At 39.3% G+C, this 5984-nt stretch overlaps 1 pseudogene; it reads left to right on the top strand.

Moving 5' to 3' along the window:
* The first annotated feature begins 3100 nt into the window (after positions 1–3100).
* On the top strand, positions 3101–5159 carry LOC111548289 (annotated as a pseudogene).
* Positions 5160–5984: the final 825 nt, after the last annotated feature.

Raw genomic sequence — 5984 nt, 5'->3', positions numbered from 1 at the left:
ACAAATGTTCCTCACTAACACAATAATTCAAAAATAGGGGAAAATGAGGAGAAGGGGTGAGAGAGTATATGGAAACTTTTACAGTCAATTTTTCTGTAGATTCAAAATTGCTACAAAAATACTCATTAAACAATTGTGGTATGCAATCAAGCAATATTTACAGGTGAATTTCTAGAACTGAAGGCTTATGTTGGAAAAAGGATTTTAGATCAACAATCTGAGCTTTTACCTTAAGAAACTTGAAAAATTGAGACAAATATACTATTATTAGCATAATAAATCTAGTAACATAAAAGTGTAATGCATCGTGACCAAGTGGGGTGTATGCCAGCAATGTATGGTTTATTCAGCATTCAAAAATCAATCAATGCAAATGAACCATATCAATAGACTAAAAGAACACTACATTATTATTTTAATGGATGCAAAAAAGCCTTGAAAAATGCAGCATCCTTTCATAATAAAAAATTCCAGTACCCCAATATTCAACAGAAACTTCCTCAACATGATAAAGGACATCCATAAAAACTCATACAGCTAGCATCATACTTAATGGTGAATGAATGCTTTCCCCCTAAGATAGAAAACACAGCCGGATGTATCCTCTCATCACTCCAATTCAACATTACTACTAGAGGTCCTAAACAGTGCACTAAGACAAAAAGGAAGAAAACAGTAAAAGCAAACGGATTGAAAAGAGAAGAAATAAAACTGTTTGTACTCACAGACTGACATGAAATCCCTAAGGTACGTATAAATAAGCTACTGAAATTCACAATAATTTTAGATAAATCTCAAGATAAAAGGTCAATATACAAAAATCCACTGCATTTCCACAAACTAACAGGAAACAAGTAGAAATCAAAACTTAAAGACTAGGACCATTATAACAGAATTTTACAAAACACTAAATTCTTAGGAACAAATCTAAGAAAATATACCCAGAATTTGTAGGCTGAAAAGCATAAACCACTGAAGAGAAAAATCAAAAGAGACTAAAATGGAAAGATATACCATTTTTATCCATCAGAAGTCTCAATTTTGTTAAGATGTCAATTCTCCCCAAACAGATTTATATATAGATTCAAAGGCCTCCAAATCGATATTTCAGCAAGCTTCTTCTTAAATAAATTGACAAATTGTCTTTAAAAATTTCAATGAAAAGAACAAAGGGCCAATAGTATCAAAATATTTTTGAAAAAGAAAAAAAAAATTCAGGGAACTGACACACTGCCTGATTTCAAGACTTACTATAAAGCTACGATAATTAAGACAAGGTAAGTATTGACGAAAGGATTAATAAAATCAGTGAAAACAAAGAGTCCAAAATAACCTACACCTACTCTTTTCAACAAGAGGGCCAATATAATATAATGAAGAAAGGATAGTCATTTTAAGAAAGGTGCTAGAAATTGGATATCATGTGTAAATACATGAATGCTGACTGATACTCCACACCATACACAAAAATCAGCTCAAAATAAATTTATTCCTAAATGTAAAACCTCAAACTATAAAATCTATCCTAGAAAATATGGAAGAAAATCTTTGTAATTCACTAGGCAACGATTCTTAAGTACAACACCAAATGCATGAATAATGAAAAAAAATTGACAAATTATAGTTTATTACATTCACAGCTTTTGGTCTTCAAAGTACCCTGCTATGAGAATGGAAAGCCAAATCATAGACTGGGAAAAATATATTTGCAAATATGTATCTGCTAAAAGACATATTCTGTGTATATTTAAAAAGCTCTTAAAACTCAATAAATGGAAAACAAAATCCCTAACGATAATTGGACAAAAGATGTGAACAGAAACTTTACTGATGTTTTCTCTATACCAAAGAAGAGGCAGGGATAGAACATATGCACATGGAAAGTTGCTCAAGATTATTTTTAGTCATCAAAAAACAGATTAAATCCATGCCAAACTACCATTACACATCTATTGGAAAGATTAAACTAAAACAACAACAAAAACTCTGGTAATAAATACTAAGTGTTGGCAAGGAGCTAAACAATGACACTCATAAATTTTTATATTTATATTATCATTGTAATGCAATTTTCTTAGATACTGTCTTTTCTACCACCTTTGCTGATGAAAAGGGCAGTTCCTAAAAAGTTAAACACACCGGGCATGGTAGCTCATGTCTGTGACACCAGCACTTCGGAAGGCCAAGGTGGGTGGATCACAAGGTCAGGAGTTCAAGACCAGCCTGACCAACATGGTGAAACCCGTCTCTACTAAAAATACAAAAATTAGCGGGCATGGTGGTGTGTGCCTGTAATCCCAGCTATTACGGAAGCTGAGGCAGGAGGGAACTCAGGAGGCTGAGGTTGCAGTGAGCTGAGATAGCGCCAGTGTACTCTAGCCTGGGGACAGAAGGAGACTCTGTCTCAAAAAAAAAAAAAAAAAAAAAAAAAAAAAAAGTTAAACACATGATTAGCAATTCCACTCCTGGGAGAAGGAAGGCACCTGTCCATATGGCTAAATATATTTGAATGGTGTGGCAGATTTTATACTTACCAAATCTGAAAACAGACCAGATTTCTATCAACCAGTGAATGAAAAATTAATGGTACATACATACCAGCAATAGGATACTATTAGGCAGTAAAGAGGAAGCAATGGCCGATCCATGCAACACTGATCACTCTCAAAAGCACTGTGGCAAGTGAAAATAGGACCAAAAAGGCGAAGGGGAGCTGCAAAAATTCAACATTCATATCTCTTTCAGGAGCTTCTGCTTCGGGGATCTTAGTCCGCTGGCAGCCTCTGTGTGGCCCCTTTGGATCAGTCCTCACGTTCATGCTTGTTACCCGAGAAAAAACTTAAATTTGCTTTGGAATACAACTACTACAGATTTGACATTCTGCATTTAGAAATGGAAAAAAAGATCTGTAAGGAAAGTAACTGACTATTTCTCTCTACTGAGAATAATTTGAACTTTTAGCCTCTCACTGAAGTTAATCACACTTGATCTCTTGAGAAAGAAATGTTTTTAACATGAAACAATGCTCCACTGAGATTTACCAAACTCTATTTTAATTGTAATTGATTTATACCAAAAGATAAAATGAGTTAATCAGGGCATGCTGTTAGAAATACTAGCAAGGGAAGAAAGCAGAGAGGTCGTAGGACTGGAGAGGTGGGGACCCTGGGGAGGTGGTGGTTCGGGGACTAGGCGACGGTGCGAGACGAGGCCGGTAGGTGGTGGGAGGCGGCCTGGCCGGAGCCAGCGGGAGGGCCAGGACCTGAGGTCCTCACCCTGCGATGCCCACCCCGGCCCAGGCCGCCTGCGGCTGAGGAGGAGGAGGAGGAGTAGGAGGAGGAAGAGGATCTCCAGATACACTCAGAAGGCAGTGTCACAGAGCTTGGAGCCGAAAGGAATAACAAAACTTGCTCTTAACCATCATTCCTCTGCCAAGAAGCTGGAGGAAATTTCCCCCGCCAGTGACAGTCACGAGAAAGACACAAGTTCCCAAAGCGAGTCTGACATCACAAGAGAATCACCTTTTACATCAGCCGACGCTGGGAATTCACTGTCTGCTTTTCCAAGTTATACAGGCGCAGGGATATCTACTGAAGGCAGGTCGGACTTCTCCTGGGGATATGGTGAACTCGATCAAAATGCCACTGAAAAGGCCTAGGCAATATTCACAGCCGTCCATGAACGCTTGTATGAGCAGAAGTTGAGTGTGGATACCAAGAGTCTACAAGAAGAGTGCCAACAGTGGATAGCTAGCTTTCCTCACCTCAGGATTCTAGGTAGGCAGATAATCACTCCCAGTGAAGGTTATAGATTGTATCCTAGATCCCCTTCTGCTGTTTCAGCTTCATATGAAACAACCTTGTCTCAAGAAAGAGATTCTACTATATTTGGTTTAAGGGGAAAGAAGTTACATTTTCATCTTCGTATGCTCATAAAGCATCTTCTATTGCCAAATCCTCCAGCTTTTGTTCTATGGAAAGAGACGAGGAAGACTCTATAGTCACCTCGGAAGGAGTAATTGAGGAATACCTAGCATTTGATCACACAGATATGGAAGAGGGATTTCATGGTGAGAAATCAGGAGCAGCTACAGAGAAACAGAAATGAGGGTATCCTCCCATTGCTCCATTTTACTGCATGAAAGAAGATGTCCTTGTTTATGTGTTTGACAATGTATGGAGCAAGGTTGTGAGCTGTATGGAGCAGTTGACACGAAGTCACTGGGAAGGATTTGCCTCTGATGATGAGAGTAATGTTGCAGTTACCAGACCCAATTCAGAAAGTTCTTGTGTGCTGAGTGAACCACATCCTTTGGTGTTACCGTGAGTGCCACAGTCTAAGGTACTGTCCCTTACCTCAAATCCGATGAGTCTCTGTGAAGCAAGCAGTTATCAGCCAAATGTGAATGGTCTCTTGGTTCATGGGATGCCTCTACAGGCAAGAAATAGCTCCCTAATGGACAAGCTCCTAGATCTTGATGACAAGCTACTTCTGAGGCCTGGTTCCAGTACCATCCTTTCAATTCGAAATTGGCCAAATCGAGCTGTGGAGTTTAGTACATCATCTCTGTCATACACAGTGCAGTCCACCAAGAGAGGCAATCCATCGCCACAAACCTTTCATCCGATCAGCACAAGGCATTCACGTGCTGGAATACCAAGACGTGTGGAAGAAATCCTTAGAGGAGCCCCAGTCCCAGCAGCATCGGAATGAAGTGGCACAGCTGAAGTGCAACATGTGAGTACTGTGGGGACACAAAGACAGATGACGCCCCATGGTGACTCCAGTCAAGCTCCAAGTGCGGTGGTGGATGAACCTAACTATCAGCAGCCACTTTGGGAGGCCAAGGAGGGCAGATCACGAGGTCAGGAGATCGAGACCATCCTGGCTAGCACAGCGAAACCCCCTCTCTACTAAAAATACAAGAAATTAGCCAGGCATGGTGGCGGGCACCTGTAGTCCCAGCTATTTGGAAGGCTGAGGCAGGAGAATGGCATGAACCGGGGAGGCGGAGCTTGCAGTGAGCCCAGATTGCACTCCAGCCTGGGTGACAGAGAGAGGCTCCATCTCAAAATATAAAAATAAAAAATAAAAGAAAAGCTCCTTTTGCCCGACTTTTTCTCAGGCCCAACACAGTTCAATCATTTTTGGTAGAGTGACCTACTTCCTAGAATGGTCTTGATAGTTGGGGAGAGAAAAGGTAGGGGGAATATTAGTTTGGCAGACTTAAAACTTTATCTAGAGGTTTAACTCAGAATAAAAGTTGAGTTTCCAACAACAACAACAAAAATACTAGCAAGGGAATACAGTTGATACGACTAGCAATGAGCATGTATGAAAGATTATTTTAAAATTTAGAACAAAATAAATTTTAAATTGTGTATTTTTGTTTTAAAAATTACTTAGAAAATAAAACTACCTAGGCCTAAATAGATTAAAATTTTATTCTTTTACATAATACTTTTCATACCCAGAGCATATCATTTTCTCTTAAAATATACACCAAGTACCACCTGTACTTTGGTCAATGACAACCATTATTCATTTGACACAGGGAATTCTGCCTTGGTTTGAGCCATGTCTCTGCACACAGGAGAAAATGCTTATTTACAATTGCTATTCAACTGCTACAGCAGCAGGAAGGGTGCCTCAGTGTGTTGTTATCCTTATTTCTCTGGGTTTTCACTATTCCTTAATTGTTTCCCAGGTACCCATTTTTATTTCTAGGGAACCAGGCATTGCCAGGAAGGTTAAAGCCTAGGCCCCATGGTTTTAGGACTGAAGGACTTCATGGAGGCAGAATCATTCCAGTATAGCAATCCCGACAACACCATTTCTTGATTTTCCCTCACAGCCATAACAAACACCCTGAGATAAGTGAAAAATAATTAGAAATAGCAGCAAAGAGATGATGGTGAAGAGGAACTATTTAAGAAATAATGAACAAGATTTAATAGAGACACTGATATCAGATTGAACATATA

Source organism: Piliocolobus tephrosceles, chromosome 6 (genome assembly GCF_002776525.5).
Source record: "Piliocolobus tephrosceles isolate RC106 chromosome 6, ASM277652v3, whole genome shotgun sequence".
Taxonomy (NCBI): domain Eukaryota; kingdom Metazoa; phylum Chordata; class Mammalia; order Primates; family Cercopithecidae; genus Piliocolobus; species Piliocolobus tephrosceles.
This window is presented reverse-complemented; position numbering and strand designations above follow the sequence as displayed.